The following is a 19,058-nucleotide window of genomic DNA, read 5'->3' as shown; positions in this document are numbered from 1 at the left end:
GCAAGGCGTGAATCTTATTTCAGAGGACTCAGTCCTCAGAATTAAACAGAACAGATTGCATTTTTAATACCCAATATTCCAGTGAAAACCAGTACCTATGCCTCTTTGACGTCTCTTTTGTAGTATCTTTGGGTACTGGTATTTGGTCTAATGTAAACAGAATGTTCACTGAACACACCAAGCTCCACTTAATATGACACAACTTTATTCTCATTGGAGAAATCGTTGAGGGTATTGCAATGTGGATTTTGCAACATGTACAACATTTTGGCACGTGACAGTGATAGGATTGCAATATCTTTTTCCCTCCTGAACATATTCCAGATTCTTATTTGAACATCTAGTATAGGAGAACTAAACAATGGTTCAGGGCTTGCAGGTAGGATGTGATACCTGTAAAAGTCAAGTTCCTACGAACCACCGCCCCCTTTTAGCCATCGTTCCCACTGCTTAATTTCCTTCACCATTGGTAATACTTTTTTTCCAAATACCTATTTCAGCTTTTTCTTCCTCAATAAATATCTATCTTTAGCAAGGACAAAAAAACACACTCATTAAAACTGCAAAGACAATATTATGTTTTCCCTTTTAGACTCAAACATGGAAGGGATCCATCGAATAAGTAGAACTGGGAGGGAGAAAGGAGAGGGAGAAATTGGTGTGGAAGAGAGAGAGGAGAAAAGCAAGCATCATTCCCATCCCCATCCTTTTGAGACCCACATTCCATTGCCTCCTTCAAATCTCTATCAATGACAAATCCATGCAGCAAGCTGCTATGCCTTCAACCTGGTTTCCATTACATTAGAAGGAGACCAGTGCCCAAAACATGTTATCAGTATGTGACTTAAAAAATTCAGGGCTGAGATACCCCAGTGGGTGTTACTGGTAGATCAGCAGCAAATCACATTTCCACCAAGTCTTTTGCCTTTAAGTCTCCACATCAATTTCCTTGCACTGAATGAGTCAAATACTTACAACTCTGGTTCTGCCATACTTGGCAGAATAACACTACATTTCTTGATTTTTTTTTTTTTAATGGTTGAGAAAAATTCTATGATCTTCAGCAAATTTGCCTCTTTCTATTACTGGCTCTATCTCTTTGAGATTTTTCTTTAAATGATCACAATATTCTCTGTCAACAGTGCAAGCGGTGGTTGTAGTAGGTCTATTATTTTTATGAAATGCTAACATTCCTTTAAAAAACAACCTTTAAGGAATTAACTAATGAATACAACAGACGTGCGGAGAAACTAACCTACATCTATTCATTCGTTTATTTATTCATTTATACAACAACGTTTATTGTGCTCCTACTACATAGACTGTTATAGGCATTGGGAATACAGTAGTGAAAAAAAAAAAAAGGAAAAAAAACGCAGTCCTCATGGTTACCAAAGGGGAAAGGGAGGGGAGGGATAAATTAGGAGTTTGGGATTAAACTATACTCATTACTATATTTATATAAAATAGATAACCAACAAGGACCTACTGTAGAGCACAGGGAACTCTACTCAATATCTTGTAATAACCTAAAAGGGAAAAGAATCTAAAAAAAAGAATATATATACATTCTTTTGTGTATGTAACTGAATCACTTTGCTGTACCCCTGAAACTAACAAAACATTGTAAATCAACTATATTTCAATAATTTTTTTAAAAAAGACAATCCTTCCCATCATGACTTTTATAATCTGCTGTGAGGAGACAGACAATAGACATAATAAATAATTGGATTATATAGCATTTCAAAAGTGTTGTTATAGAGAAAAATGACTTAGAATAAAAGAGATGGAAGATGGTGGATGGCAAAAGTGTCAGTTTAAATGGAATGTTCATGGGTAACCGAGAAGGTGATACTGAGTGAAGAAATAAAGGAGGTAAGGAGTAAGCCAAATGGGCATCTGAAGGAATACTACTCGCGCCAAAGACCCTGAGGTGGGAGTGTGCGGTGTGCTAGTTACAGGTGTGATGGTTAATTTTATATGTCAACTGGACTGGGCTAAGGGATGCCCAGATAACTGCTAAAACCTTATTCCCGAGTATGTCTGTGAGTGTTTCTGGAAGATATTAGCATTTCAATCAGTAGGCTGAGTTAAGAAGGTCACATTCACCAGTGCAGGTGGGCATCACCCAATCTGTTGATGGCCTGACAAAGAATGGCAGAGAAAGGGCAAATTCCTTCTCTGCTTGTGCTGGGACTTTCATCTTCTCCAGCCCTGGGACACTTGCATTCCTGGGTTTGGGCCTTTGGACTCAAACCAGGACTTATACTGTCGGCTCCCCTGGTTCTCAGGCTGACTCAGACTGAATTACACCACCAGCATTCCTGGGGCTCCATTATATTTGAAGCTTGCAGATGGCCAATCTTGGGACTTCTCAGCCTCCATAACCACGTGAGCATATATACACATACATATATATATCTTTACATATGTATCTTTATACATGTACATAAATTTTATTCTATCGTTTCTGTTTCTCTGGAGAACCCCAACTAATCTACAAAATAATATCATCCACACTGGCTGACCATATTATTTCAGGCCGGATGAAGATTTAGAGACACGATTTTACAATAGCATTTGAAAATCAAGCTAATAAAATATGTTCCAGCAAGGTATTGCTCTATTTCCTTCATCTTAGGCTCAGAAAAATTTTATGCTAAGTGAGATCAATATTCCCTCAGTTTCAGTTTATCAGTTAGTGTGTACAAAACCTCATAATAATATGACACTGGAGCAAGTGTTATTGTTATTCAAAATCAGGTTATTAGATTCTGTTTTCCATTGTGATATAATGAATATACACATACAAACAGTGAGATGCTTGTTTCTCGAGAAAAGTAAATGTTGACGCATATTCTATAAACATTGTGTAAATTATGATATAAAGTTACATTTTATTGGCAATTTTATTGGTCTTACATCCATCAGTCAAAAGTCGCAGGTGCTTAGGTTAGTGGAAAAATAATCTACTGTCTGTAGAATTTTCAATAAAACAGTCAAAAGAGAGGTTGATGTTAAAGAAAAATTGACATAAAAACGAATATTATTTCAGAGACAATGATTTTTTTCTTTTTTGCTTTATATTATGCACATTAGGCCATTTTATAAGTTTATTTCTCTCAAAGGATTTAGATTTTTTCCAAAATGTCAATTTGGCCTTCAAAGTTGAGTTTAGATTAAGATTGAAAACATGTATTTTAAACTCTATAATTGCTAATTATTCTTTAATCGTGTCTTTATTCGACATTTTGCTTATCTGCATGAAAGATCTCAAAAAAAGACATTAACAATGGTTGAAAGTGATTTTTGAATCACCAGCAGAAGGAAAACTTACAGTTTTCAACAGGGACTCTAAGTAAAACTGATATACTCATCTTTCTCCAAAACAAAGTAGGAGAATTAATTGCAAATAATTAAATTGGGTTTCTACTGAGCTCACCTATCCAAATAAACGTAGTATTAGTTGGGCTGTTTTTCTTTCATTATATTTGAAGCTAGGAAAATCTAAATGGAATAATCAGTCTCTCACTGACAACTCTGGTTTTTTCCACTGAAAGTGAGCTAATATTCTGCCCTCTTTTTCTCTGTTTAAACAAAACTCTAAATAACTTTTATGCTTTTGCAATTTACATGCAATTTATGTACCCATGCACACCTAACCCAAAAGTAAATAGAGTTAAACATAAATAACCTCCTTAGCTTGAAGTCCACTCACAGTATCCTGGGCCCCATGCCAATGTCACACCAAGACTCAGGGGCCTCCACAGTTACCCATGGAATTTTCTCATCCCTCCCCTCCGTGAAATTATGCCTCTGAGTACCATGGTCTTTAAGTTCTGCTAGGCAGCTGGCTCATTTGTTGACGGTAACCCATGCAAGCATGATACTAGTATGATCACTAGGCCTTTCCTGAGACAATAATCACAGTGTTCTAAGAGAATCAAGTGAAACAGGGACATCATGATAGCAGATTGGAGAGGGTATTGACTGAACCAGTAAAATCTTATTAAGGAAAGGGAGTCAAAAAGACAAGTGATGGTCAACAGCAAGCATTCTCATTGACTTGGACCAAATATACTGGGTGATGAAGGACCTTCCAGGTCAGGTCTCAAAAGGGACTGGAAAGACTAAGCCCGGCAGGCACTTATTTTAGTTAACTAGTTAATAGAAACTTGTAAAAATTTTAGGCCAAAAAACACTCGTCTTCCTCTGCCTGATCCCCAGGCCCAGGCCCCATCCACAGAAATAAGTACTTTCAGTATAACAGTAGTAATATCTATAGGATATAGGTATTCTATGCATGCGTGTATGAGATATGTGTGTTTGTGTGTATATACAATACCCAAGATACAGAATAATATATATATTATACAAAAAAGACAGAATTTTATTTATATATAATACACATACACCGATGTATACACATACGTATTATGTATATCTATATATCTATATACTATATATATACACTTATATGGCATGTACACCCACACTAGCCATTGCTGGCTTTATTCTAAACTGACTATCTCAGACTTTGGGGGTTTTTTTCTCTCTTTTTTTTTTAAATTGGAAGTACAGTTGATGTACAATATCATATAAGTTACACGTGTACAATATAGTGATTCACAATTTTTAAACGTTGTACTCCATTTATAGTTATTAGAAAAAATTGCTATATTCCCCATGTTGTACAATATATCCTTGTAGCTTATTTCGTACATCATAATTTGTACCTCTTAATCCCTACCCCTTTGTCGCCCCTCCCCCTTCCCTCTGCCAGCTGGTAACCACTAGTTTGTTCTCTATACCTGTGGGTCTGTTTCTTTTTTGTTATATTCACCAGTTTGTTGTATTTTTTAGATTCCACATGTAAGTGATATCATACAGTATTTGTCTTTCTCTGTCTGACTTGCTTTACTTACATAATACCCTCCATCTCAGACTTTGAAAACATTCTCCTATGGGTTATTTGGTCCTCTGAATTGCACTGGGGGGATTAATGAGAGAAAAAGCCTTCTAGAACAAGACCAAATTCAGAAGTGGGTTTTCCCCCCATGGAAAGGAGATGGAGATATTGATACTGAGAAATTTTCAGGATATAAGATTTTTTAAGGGATAGAAAGCAAAAACATAGATCAAGGAAGAGGAACAAAGCTAACAACTGTGGCTTATTATGGAATTCTGGTCTTCACCAGCCTCTGTGCTGCTGAAGGATACATGCACATCGTCACAGACAGCAGCCCCAGAGTTCCGGGAGCAGAATAACAGCAAAGCAAGCAGTGGCCCTCAGCGACCCTGGACGTGGACCTGAGAGTCAGCTTTCCCAAGTGGATGAACTTGGGAAAGAACTAAGACAATCCTCTAGTTTCCTAAAAATACTAGAGGAAAGCTTTTCTTGGGATAGGTTGGTACGTGGTATATAAAAGGCCTACATGATTATTAGCTTACAAACTGGTGTCCATTTCACATTATATTGTATGCTCTAGAGAGAATACTTTTTCCTCTCTACAGTTTTAACTTGGTCTATGAATGTGACATGCTGCAGGCAGCTCACTTTGGTACAAGAAAGCCAATTGTTAAATTTTCAGAAATGTTATAAGCCAATTGTGAAACAGTCATTGTGAAAAATGAAAATGTATAATCCTTCAAATAACAAAGATAACACATTTTCAAAACTCAACGCCTCCTAATTATTTTACTACGCTTTATATTATCTATCTTGAGGTTATTTCCATGTATTTTATCTGTATGATAGAAACACTGTGCTACTGCCTTTAGTTTAACTTTGCCTTAATTTATATCATATTGTTACCTTGAAATCAACCAAGGTGGAAGTATTTATACCACAAAAATTGTCCATCACTACAAATCAGGGCTTGATTTGTTTGTTGATTATCTAAACCACTGGTTATCAACCAGGGTCAAGTTGGCAACATTGGGCAATGGCTTGGGGAAATTTTTGGTTGTTGTAACTAGGGGTTACTACTGGGATCTAGTGGGTTGTTACATCTGGGGCATACTACTCAGACCTAGATAATCCAAAAGGATTTGCTGGCTTTTAGACCAGCGATGTTGCTAAGCATACTATAATTCACAGGACAACCTCTCACAACAGAGAATTATTCAGCCCAAAATAACAATAGCACCAAGGTTGAGGAATCCTGGTCTGGACCTAGTAAAGTGATGTAGAAAATGTTAATAGTGCAGATTAAATTCAAAGTGCAGTATCTTTACCTATTACACTGGCCGTTGCCTTACCTTTCTTCTGTCATCACAGCAACTTCAGCCAGCCTCTGTCTTCAGAATTTCTCAGGCAGACATCTGTCCCTCTGTTCTCAAAAATTCCCGAACCCTAAAGAGCCCACATCAAGTGTCCTTGAGTGATCTCTCAGTGTGCTCCACTCCTGTACTGTTATCGATCTGGGTTCTTGGACTCTTTAATCAATAGAAATTGATCAGGGGCCAGACAAGAAATTCAGGCAAGGCTTTACTGGGACTCCTGCTGTAGCACAAGTAACAGGTTCCCTTGCTCCCCCCCCCTGGGCAGTTGTGAGCTGGTCCCTTAAATAGGGTGATGGTAGGGTGGGTCCAGGGATCGGGCAGGAGGGGCTGCTTAGGTGGTCTGCCCACCCCTTTGGTGGTGCTGTGTGCAGGGATCACACGCAGTCCCTTGCTTTCGCTCCTGACACCTCAGAAGTGGAGGTTGGGTTTTTGGTCTTTCTATATCCTGTAGTTTATAATTTGCCCCAACTGCACATGCATGCAGTTATTTTTAGTCCCTTTGAGATTCTTTATATGCTGTTGCTGGAGATCTTTGTCCAGGTACAAGCGCTGCAGCAAAGTGTCCCAGGTCCCAGGTCCCAGCCTGTCTCAGGACCACAGCAATGTCTGGCACACAATTCTACATGTTGCTCTTGGGGCCCCATCTGACTTTGCTTAGGTAGGAAGGGCTGCTACAACATTCTCTTGTTTATGACTTACCTCCAGAAAAATCCTGCAATAATTAGCTAATAAGATATGGATCTTTGGACTAGTTTTTCTATCTCATGATAAATCTTTAAAAGTTGTGTTCAGAATGTACCTACTTTACAACTCATGCCTTTCAGCTTTGGAGCTCCAACTGAAATTTTAAATAGGAAAATTCTCAGTCACACCCTTTTACATACACTTGAAGAGTCCCAATGCAGGAGCTGGACAAAAGGAGGCTCTGTTTATACAAAAACATTTAACAAAACTGAAACAAGCCCACTGACATTACCAAGAAATTATGGTAGACCACAACCAGGGTTTCTAAGTTTGTACAAATTAACTTGGAAGTGGCTGATGTGGCTCAAACCAATCAAGGATCCAAAAGGAATCCCTGGCTTTTAGGGTTTGGACAGAAGGTCCCTGTGCAGATAGAAAGTGCAGAGATAGAAGCCAACTAGGTACTGTAGATTGGGGCCACTCTCCAGACAATTTAGGCAAACTGATTCAGTGGTTACACCAGGCCAGTAACTCATCCTATGGAGTGAGAAAGTCACCCTGGGGCAGAGGCTGAGTTTGGATGATGTATCCCATGTGGTTCTCTCCCCTTGGCTTCTCCCACTGATTGCCAGAGCGTCATGCCCTACCTCAGTTTGCACAGAGGTGTGCGACAATAGCCAATGTTAGTTTTCTTTTAGGAGGCAAGATAAATGGTTATTTGCACCATCTTCTTAAAGGTCAACAAAACCAAAGAATCCAAAGCGTAGGGGATAAAATAAGTAGATTTGAAAAAAATCCACATTCAAAACAGAAAGAAATTCTGTGAATCAGCAACCTGAAAAAAATGAAAACCAGAACTGAACAAGTAAAGTTGTTCTTCCTTGTATCCAAAATGGAAGTAGTTTGTTACTTTCTTCCCTAAAGCACGCCATGAAGTAGATTTTGGTAACTGCTGATATAGAGAGAGATTTATTAGAGATAGAAAAGTTCTAGTCACTGCCTTGCCAAAGTAGCAGCATAAGAAATTTACTTTCCATGACAATTTACTTAGATATATATTTTTAAATACTGCATTAAGAACATACACTCTATGTATGTTTAATGGACTCTTTAATAGAAATGGGTATAAGACCCTAACTAAGACAAGAAATAATAAGTGTTGGCAAGGATGTGGAGAAAAGGGAACACTTATACACTGTTGGTGGGAATGTAAATTGGTGCAGCCACTATGAAAAACAGTATGGAGTTTCCTCAAAAAATTAAAAATAAGACTACCATATGATCCAGAAATTCCATCGCCAGGTATATAACTGAAGGAAGTTAAAACACTAACTGGAAAAGATATCTGCACCCTCAAGTTCCTTGCAGCATTATTTACAATAGCCAAGACATGGAAACCATCTAAGTGTCCATCAATGGATGAATGGATAAAGAAAATGTGATAGATAGATATAGATATCGATTAGATATATTACTCAGCCATAAAAAAGAGGGAAATCTTGCCATCTGTGACAACGTGTTACCTATAACAGAAAGGGACTGAGATGCAAATGATTTAACATTTGCATAATTTTTCAGAGAATACTTAAGCTATTCCCTGATGTGTAACCATTACCGCAGGAAGTAACCATTGTGGCAGGAAGTTGAACAGAAACTGACCAAAAATAGGCAAAACTACGAGGCACACTAAATTGAGTTAATATCTTTGACTATTGGTTATGAACAAGGCAGGTGATCTTTACACATATGCCTTACATCTTGCATTAAGATATTTTTAATAAGTACGACATGATAGTGATTCAACATGTCCTATCATTTCATTTGCTCAAAGGATGTGTGTTTCAGTGCAGCTGTTAGGACACAACAATCTCATTTTGGTGCCTGGATTGAAACTTTACGGGAGAAAAGTTTGAGGACTGATGAATGGACACATTTCAACGAGCACTTTTAACACCGAGAAAAGGAACCTGCTTTGTGCTTATTCCCTCCTATGTAAGTCATTCTAAATCAGGGGAGATTAATGTCTTTCTCAGATGAAGGAGCTAGACAGCCTGGTAAGCTTGTTTCACTGGCATGTAATAAAAATTTTAAAGCCAAGGACCAGGCTGCCATGTCTCGCTAGGTAAGAGAGGTGTCCCTTCTTTCTCAGCTCTTCCCCAAAGCAGAAGGAGGATGGGGAGCTTCTGCCTCACCATACCTATACTGGGGATCAAAAGTCTATGTCAGCCTTCAGAGATGCCAATCTGGCACTTACAGAAGTATTAGGGTCACTTGAGGGATATGAGCAATAAAAAGAAAGGAAAAAATGACTGGAAAACTTTCAAAGACGCAAGAGACGGCATTCTGGGGCCAGGCAGAGAATGAGAAACGATCCTGGGTTTTATGTGCTTAAGAGAATTGAACCACATCGTTATTAACAAAGCCATGAGGAAACCCTGGCTCGAGTGCCATTCTGCCTGGAAGTGTAATTTCTAAGAGGGAGAGTGGATTCACAAGGAAGACCATGATTTGTTTGGGATTTTGCCCCCAAAGTGTAAGAATAGCTTAAGCATTAGGTATTCCTAGTTTGTTATAACTTGTGAGCAACTGGCTGCATTGGCAAATGTAAAGAGGCTGGGACTGCCTCAGAGTCTAATAAAAGCCCTAGTAAATGTTTTAAACTAGTTCACACATCTGCAGTCTAATGGGAGGTATTACTTAATCCATGCCATTGCCACGGCAGCCCCACCCACCTAACCGACAGGATACCTGCTAGAGAAGGAGTCTGGGGAGGGTTTTGGCGCACCATTCCCTCAAGGCAGAATTTACTGCTTCTTAGAGAACCACAACCAGCTTCAGAAGAACCAGGAGCGGATTTATTTAAAGAAATACAGCTAATTCTCTCGGCTTCCCATAATTTGCACTTGCAAAAATTCCTTGAAAGGGGCTGAAGCCTGCCTCTTCAATGGAGAGAGATCTTTACCAGGAGACAAAAATTGAAGTCTGGCATTTTAATGCCCCCATGCAAGCATCATCCACAATGCCCCAGGGTCCCAGCGGTGCTTCAAAGAGCCTCCAACTAAGTGTTAGGATTGTGGGATTTCACTCTGGAGCAGAGGAAGAAACAGGGAACAAATGGCAAGAGGTGGGAAGCCCAAGATTTCTTTCCACACTTTGGAAATTAATCTAGAACCTTGGGAAAATACAAAAGGTATTTTAATTAAAGTTTTAAAGCTTTGTAGCATGTTGATATTGAATGCAAAAAAAACCAAATTCTTGTTCTGTTCCAGAATTAGCGTTATATTTTTTCTGAAAGTGTTTACATCGTAAGCTGACATTATGATACGTTTAATTAGGTGATTCTAGAGATTATTCTAGCACCATGCATAAACCTGTCCCATATAAGCCCACATCTCTCACTGGCTGAGTATCAAGAAGGTGAGCATGGCATTTAGGCTGCTAACAGTAGCAGCCTTCAAGACCTGTACCCACCAGGAACACATAGATCAAACTGGCTCTTAGAGTCTAGTCACACATTTATATTAAAAGGGAGAAAAGTCACCTTCTGGGATTTTTTCAGAGCTTCAAATAGTCTCCCTTCCCTCAGCTCATCAAGTTTAAATTGGCTTCCTTTGTTAGTTTCAGCCACCTTGCCTTCTAGACTAAGGAAATTTGAAGTCCCTCTCCAGGTTACAGAAGACACAATGCGCTTTTCAGTTCACCATATTTTCCTGAAGGAAAATCTCTCTGCCTCCTAAAAGCAGCCCCAAACCACACAAAAATGTGGGGAGCAGTAGGAAGGAAAGAGCCCAGGTCCATCTCTTGGTTCCATCAACCCACAGCCCAACCAAGAGCTGCCAGGTGGCCCGTGTCAGATGATTAGCAACAGGTGATCCTCGGAGCCAGATAATTAGCAAAATAATCTGCCTTATTCTAATAAGATTCATTGCAATGCATTTATTGTCCTAAAAATGCATGTGCTGATCAGGTCTTTATCTGTGTGCATGCACTCTCAGACAAAGAAATACAGACCTAAGGACCCGCTTTCACTTTGGCGGAGAATATCAGTTTCCAAGTCATGCCCAGCCAAAAAAAAAGCACTATTAAATTTAAGTCCACTAAGGAACCACAAATAAAATATGTTAATTCCACTTTAAACTCTTAAAAGCTCTGCTCTGCAGTTGTTGCCGTCTTTTTTTTTTTTCCCTCCCGTTCTCTAGTTCATGAAAATCAGAATGGTCTGAATTTGAGTTATTAGTCCCTGACAATTTCATAAAATCGCAGCACATTTCTTCTTCTGTAATGTTTTTATTTGTTCTGCTTGTGTATCAGGTAGCCTGGAGTCTCATTTGCTTCTCACTTGTCTTAAGGATGTCTGAGGCACTGGCTTCAAGTACTGGGGAAATTGGGACTTAGGAAGGTTGGTTCACACAGGGAGTGGAAGAGTTAAGATTCAAGTTCAAGTCTCTCTGAGTTTAGAACCTTCAGTCCTTCGTGTTGCTTCTCTCTGTCTAGCAACATGTAATAGTCCTAGAGCGTCTGACTCAATGCTTCAGTATAGCCTCCAACAACTTTGTGTGCTGACTGGACCCAGACACCATAGAGAGGCATTAATATATATTCAAGATCATGGCCTTTCCATAATAGAAGATATTTTGTTGCCAAGTTACCAAGAATGTCTGGTAGTGTCAGAGTTGGGCTTGAGTGGGGACTTCAGCCAAATCAAACTTTTCTTGTGGCTTGCTACTATTATTTTTCAGTGGCAATAATGACTCAGAAAACAATCTTTTAAAATATATTTTAACACCTAGATATTTTCAATCAAGGGTCCTTGAGTGGTGATGCCTTGCTTGCCCTGAGTTGGACCCATACTCTTTCCAGTTTTCTGCAACCACCATACTTGCCATTGAGAAAAGACACCAGACACGTAGGACCCCGTTCCAGGCTAGTTCTATCACTCAGTCCCATCACTCCATCTCAGAGCTTCTCAGCGCCCACCCCAACCCCCTGCAAATTAGGATTCCATAGAGATTGTAATCAGCATGAATATCAGAGTGAAAAATAGAACACACTTGGTGTCCTCAGCAAAGAAATGATTCCAAAGCGTCATCTATTCACTTATTTGAGTAGGGTTAATTTTTATGCTTACCTCCAATGCATGACAAAACTACTAACAAACAGTAAATGATGTGTTGATTTTTACTAGAAAACCAGCTATAATATAGTACAAATGAGTAAATGTCAGAGCTCTGAATCCATGAGAAAGATGGTGAAATGTAATTTTAATCACCCTGTGACCTCCATGCTTACATGATCAGTCAGAAGCTATAATAAACATTAATCCACAATTATGATAATGTTGAAATAAAGAAAACATGTTAGGTATACCATTTGTCCATTTCAAGAATTGCTTTTTTCTTTTTTTTTCTTTTTTTCTTTTTTTTTTCTTTTCTTGGCTTGCTTCTCATTCATGTATGTTGAATTAGCTGCGGGAGTATCCTGCTTGACCATCTTGTACATTATCTGCTTTTCTGGTACCTTTGTACAAATAAGAGAAAGGTGATCTCTCTGGATCATTACTTGACAAGAGGAAGATACTTTTTTAAAGGAAGAAAATGGAGCCTATGTCTTCCTCCAGGAAGGACTGAACACAGACTGGATTTCAGCTCCCTCTCCGTTTATGGGTAGTGTTTGAAATGTGTAGCTTAGGCATGTAGCCTGGAAGGCTTGCCCACAGTCAATTCACAATTTTTCTTTTACCCCAATGTCATTCAAAGAAGTCTTTAAAGGACATTTTTGAAATCTGCCATGTGTTTTGGTTGAGACAAGGTTTGAGAAGTTTCTAGCATTTAGTGAGAAGGGACCAGGTATGTTAGATGTTTTGCAACGTTCAGGGAAGTGCCAAACTACAAATAATTGTTTCGCATTCTGCAGATAACATTTTTTTAACCGGAATAATTACGTGAACCTTGAGCCTAATTCCTTTATACATATAAATTAAAGAATTTATTTAGCAGTTTCTATATATGTTAAATTTTCCAAAAATGCAACTACTGTGTAAATCAAGAGAAGACTCTACTTTGTTACAAAGATTTTCTCAACATTTTGGAAAACAGCACCACTAAAAGAAACTCAGGTCCATAGGATTTGCATTTCTAATGCAAAACACTTGTTATTAGTTTGTGTTAGCAATTGTTCCATTCGTGATTGAACCTATGTATGAATATATTTCTTTAGATCTTATTTCAAAACATCAAATATAAAGGAAAGTGACAACAATATCCAGCTGACTTTTTAAATTGAGTTTTATAGTTTTGCCCATAAAAGTCATCATTGTACCTTCAATTCTCGTGTGGTTATTTTTTTTTCAAATGAAGCAACAAAATCATTAAGATTGAAGAAACATTTTACAACAGAACATCCTAATAAAATTGTTAAAGACATGCCACATTTCCAAGTAATCTTGTCTCTGGGATGTTTATAAATAGTCTTTTAATCAAAAAAAGAACAAATCTTAGTAGTACAAATGATTACAAAATGTGGTAATCTATAAAATATTGGAGAAAAGATAGTCTTACTAGCTGTACAAGAATTTACTAGAATGGTGATGGAAAGGAATATAAATAAAATAATTTTTTAAAATTTTCATTAAGAAATGTTACTATTTCAAGAAGAATTGATGAGATGGCAAATAGTATTGAAAAATTAGCTGAGTAATGAACTGTAACAAGCAAATTTTTGACAAGTGTATGAAAGCATCCTATAAGAAAATATTTACTGCTCACTTATGTAAGATTTGCAAGAAAACAAAAAAGTTGAAAGAAAGAACTATTTTCAAAATTCCTGATAGGGACAAAAAAGGGTGTCAATAGTTGAAATTCTTAAAAAATATATTAAACAGAAAAACAATCTCATTTTCTATATCATTGTTTGTACCATAGATAATTAGACCAGCTATCATTTGTCACCAAACGAGGTTTTATAAACAGCTTCAAGTGTCATAATATTTTAGCAGTTCATTCTATTTTTCATAGTAAACCAGTAGACAAGGATCTTGGTGAAACATTTCAATAAATGTTTCTTGAAATAAATAATAAAATAAAAAATAAATTTATTGATTTCAAAGAAATACAAACTTTAGCAGTCTGAAGTTAATAAAGTTAAGACTAATTCTTTGAATGACAGATTATTTAGAAACCTGTGACGTGACAAAGATATTAAAAAGTTTATCTGACATACTAAGTAATTTTTTTCATATATTTGAATGGCTCTCAAAGGAAGTTGCTTATAAATATTTTGTTCACTATTTGATGCTGTTGTAGAGCTATTTAATTTAACCAATGAAAAATTAGTGGCAAATTCAATGCCAAAATTCAAATATTGAAAAATGATGTGTTTATTTTTCAAAGTTCTTGATGAAGTTAAATGAAGTGATCCTGATGACACAAGGAAATGAGTGAATCACATTAAAGTGAAAGGAATTTTCATAGGAATTATCAAGAAACACATTTCTTTTAAAATAACCTTTATCACTGAGCATTTTCATTGTTCTTTGGAACAATGAAATGATGTTGTTGGATCAGGTTAAATGTAATAATATTGATATTATATTACTCATATTGATAATATATTACTCTTATATGGCTGAACCCAAAAGATGAGATGTAAAGATCTGAATGAATTTTCATTAGTGATTGCGTGGGATTTATTTATTTGAAATGGAAAAAGTCCGTCAGCCAACATTTGCAAAGTGAGTTACCTGAGAAAGAAAGAAAGGACAGGGGTCAAAGAATTTAATCAGTCTAATTACAAAGTTATGAATTTCAAACCTACCTCTTTGGAAATAAGCTAAATTACTTATTAGAGCATTTCCAACTTCATATTTAGCTGGAAAAAGTTTCAGCGCTATCTCACAGTTACTACAAAGTACAGTAACTGTAATTATATTGCAATGGTCATTGAATACGCTTAAAAACATACAGCAAAGATGATATTAACTGTTTCAACAAATTTAAAACCTAATATTATTAAATTAGTGGAGTAAAGATTCTTTTCATTTTTTAAAATAAATTTATTTATTTATTTATTTTTGGCTGTGTTGGGTCTTCGTTGCTGTGCGCGGGCTTTCTCTAGTTGTGGCGAGTGGGGACTACTCTTCGTTGTGGTGCACGGGCTTCTCAATGCGGTGGCTTCTCTTGCTGCGGAGCACGGGCTCTAGGCTCTCGGACTTCAGTAGTTGTGGCACGCGGGCTCAGTAGTTGTGACTCACGGGCTCTAGAGTGCAGGCTTAGTAGTTGTGGTGCACGGGCTTAGTTGCTCCGCTGCACATGGGATTTTTCCGGACCAGGGATCAAACCCGTGTCCCCTGCATTGGCAGGCAGATTCTTAACCACTGCGCCACCAGGGAAGTCCAAGGATTATTTTTAAATATTTTATATTATTACTCAGATATATATAGTAGCTCAATAATAAGAAAATTGTGCTTTAAAAAATGCATATTTATTTTATTTGGGTTGCCTTTTTTTCCTGAGAAGTGCAGTAGTCTACTGAGCCAGTTGTCTTGTTAGAAAATGAGGCTCATACATAGTTTATGTTTTGTATGAAATGTGCATTTTATCATGGTCTATTGTCAAATAATGTTATACTCCCTTTACAAGTTACATAAGAAGTTTATAGCAGTATTTTTCTATTTTCCCTCCAATCCTTTGTAATATTACTGTCATTCATTTTTCACTTCTATGTATATTATAAACCACACCACATTTTTACTTATTTTGCTTTAAACAGTCACTTGTATTTGGAGAAATTGGAAAATGAGAAAATGTCCCTAATATTTGCCTGATATTTGCTATTTCCAGTGCATTTAATTTTTTCATGTAGATCTGAGTTTCTAAGTGGTATCTTTTTTCTCCTTTAGACTTAAGAACATCCTTTAACATTTTTTGTAATACTTAGAGAACAAATTCTCTCAGCTTTTGTTTGTGTGAAAATGTCTATTCCATTTTCATTTTTGAAGCCTGTTTTTGCTGATTTAGGGTTCTTTTTTAATTTTATTGAAGTATAGTTGATTTACAATGTTGTGTTAATTTCTACTGTACAGCAAAATGACTCAGTTATACATACATATATATATATATATATTCTTTTTCATATTCTTTTCCATTATGGTTTATCACAGGATACTGAATATAGTTCCCTGTGCTGTACAGTAGGACCTTGTTGTTTATCCATCCTGTATATATCAGTTTGCATCTGCTAATCCCAAACTCCCAATCCTTCTCTCCCCTACCCCACTCTAGCCCTTGGCAACCACAAGTCTGTTCTCTATGTCTGTGAGTCTGTTTCTGTTTTGTAGACATGTTCATTTGTGTTGCATTTTAGATTCCACATATAAGTGATATCATATGATATTTGTCTTTCTCTTTCTGACTTCACTTAGTATGATAATCTCTAGGTCCATCCATGTTGCTGCATGTTTTAGGATTCTTGACTAACAAGAATTTTGTTTTGTTTTGTTTAGTATTTTTAAAATGTCATTCCTTGTCCTCTGGTTTGCACTGCTTCTGATAAAGTCAGTGGTAATTGTTATCTCTGTTTCCTGGTACATAATTTGTCTTATTTCCTCTGGCTGCCTTTGAGATTTTTCTCTTTCTTATCAGTTTTTAGGAATTGTACTATAATATGCCCCTTTGTAGTTTTCTTTGCATTTCTCCTGTTTGGAGTTCATTAGGCCTCTTGGACCTGTGTGTTTATAATTTTCATCAAGTTAGAAAATTTTTTGAATGTTATTTCTTCAAATATTCTTCTACTCTTCCCTTCTCTTTTCCTGGGACCCCAACTGACACATTTGTTAGACCATTTATTTATTTATTTATTTTTAATTTTTTTTGTGGTACGCGGGCCTCTCACTGTTGTGGCCTCTCCCGTTGCGGAGCACAGGCTCCGGACACGCAGGCTCAGCGGCCATGGCTCACGGGGCTAGCTGCTCCACGGCATGTGGGATCTTCCCGGACCGGGGCACGAACCTGTGTCCCCTGCATCGGCAGGCGGACTCTCAACCACTGCTCCACCAGGGAAGCCCTGTTAGACCTTTTAGATGATCAAGAGGGTAACTGGGAATCTGCTTTTTCATGTTGAGTACACTTTGATTCGATTCTGAATAGTGTAAATGTTATAATGTTGATATTCTCCATTTTGTTGTCTTCCTTTCAAGAGTGTTGAATTTTTGTTCCAGCAGCTGTTAAATTAAGTGTGAATTACCTTGATTCTTTGGAGTCTTGTTATTCAGCTGTATTAGGTCAAGCTTTGAGTAACTATTTTGGCTGTACTCCTAGGGCGTGTCTTCTCTGGGGCATCTCCTAATGCTCCAGATATTTAATGAGGTCTTTTCATTCTAACTTGATCAGATTCAAACTCTTCTCAGGCCTGTGTATGCTCACCTTATAGCTCCTGCTTACTTGTCTTTCCACAGTAGTTGTTTTTCTCCAGCCTCATGAAGTTCCATTCTAGATTCAATGGGACTTCTATGCAGATTTTCTGGAGCTTTCTCTGCATTTCTCCTTTCTCCCTGGCCCTCTATCCTGCACATTCTAGCTCTCTCAGCCTCCCTGGTCTCTGATCTCAATCCCAGGCTCAGCAAGACGGCTGTGCTCCAGGTATGCTGTGCCTCCCTGTGCTGTGGTCCAGAACCCTGCTTCAGACCGAAAACCAGAGCAATCAGATGACATCCCTTACCTGTCTTCCATCTCTTGGGAATCGCAGTCTTGCCCTGGCACGTGTCCAACATCAGAACACAGTTGTATCCTACATTTGGTGCAGATATGTATTGTTTAAGGCAGGAAGACTATTCTAATACTAGTCCCTCAGCCGTGACCAGAAGCAGAAGTGAGTTCCCGGTTAATTTTGATTTTCCTCTTGCCCCAGAAACATATCCTAAAACTGTTTTCTACAGCCTCCTGTGTGTATTACTCTTCTTTTTTCTTAATCCACCCTCTTCTCCCTACCACCTGCCAAAATATTTGGCCTTCAAAGTCCTAATAAATAACAGAAACTGAAAGTGTTCCCCAACACGTGGCAACAATTTCAAACCTAAGATATGCTTCCTGTGCTACTCTGTCACGACTCTGCCCTGGGTCATTTCGTATGAATTATTCTGACTCTCCCCTTACAAGTGAGATACAGCCCATTTGTCAGACTGTCACACTTCCTCATTTCTCCACTTTGTTGCTCTGCAATTTTCCTTGGCATGTTATCCCAACTTCAATTAAGGTCATTTCTCTCTTTCCCTTATTATACACGAATGAATCCAGGTTGTTACAACCTATCCACACACTAGCTTCCATTTTAGTGTAACTCATACCTCTGCTATTTCATTTCCCTGCTTATCATATGGGGCATGCTTTCTTATCTTTTTACTTGTCGAGAATCCAAACTCACTCATCTGACTACTTCACTGCATCTTCTATCGAGAATCCAAACTCACTCATCTGACTACTTCACTGCATCTTCTAAGTAGCCCTGTCCAGGCATTTACATAATGAAATGCATACTGTTATAAATTGCTTTTCTTTTCTTTTAAACTTTATTTATTTATTTTTGGCTGCGTTGGGTCTTCGTTGCCGGGTGCGGGCTTTCTCTAGTTGCAGTGAGAGGGGCTACGCTTTGCTGTGGTGCATGGGCTTCTCATTGCGGTGGCTTTTCTCATTGCGGAGCACGGGCTCTAGGTGCACGGGCTTCAGTAGTTGTGGCACATGGGCTCAGCAGTTGTGGCTTGCGGGCTCTAGAGCGCAGGCCCTTTAGTTGTGACACACGAGCTTAGTTGGTCCGCGGCATGTGGGATCTTCCCAGACCAAGGATCAAACCCACGTCCCCTGCACTGGCAGGCAGATTCTTAACCATTGCATCACCAGGGAAGTCCCTGCTTTTCTTTTATTTGTCCTTTTTGAGGGTATTATATTTACATGGAGATATATTAATGTTTTTGAAATTATGTGTGTACATAGATGATGTCATTTGTTACTTCTATCTCAGCACAGTGAAAAGCACATGACAACATATTGGCTATAAGAGGGCCTTGGGTTCTATAGGATTGGAAACCATTGATTTAC

Source organism: Phocoena sinus, chromosome 1 (genome assembly GCF_008692025.1).
Source record: "Phocoena sinus isolate mPhoSin1 chromosome 1, mPhoSin1.pri, whole genome shotgun sequence".
In the NCBI taxonomy this organism is placed as follows: domain Eukaryota; kingdom Metazoa; phylum Chordata; class Mammalia; order Artiodactyla; family Phocoenidae; genus Phocoena; species Phocoena sinus.
The sequence above is the reverse complement of the archived record's forward strand: the minus strand, read 5'-3'. Positions refer to the sequence as shown.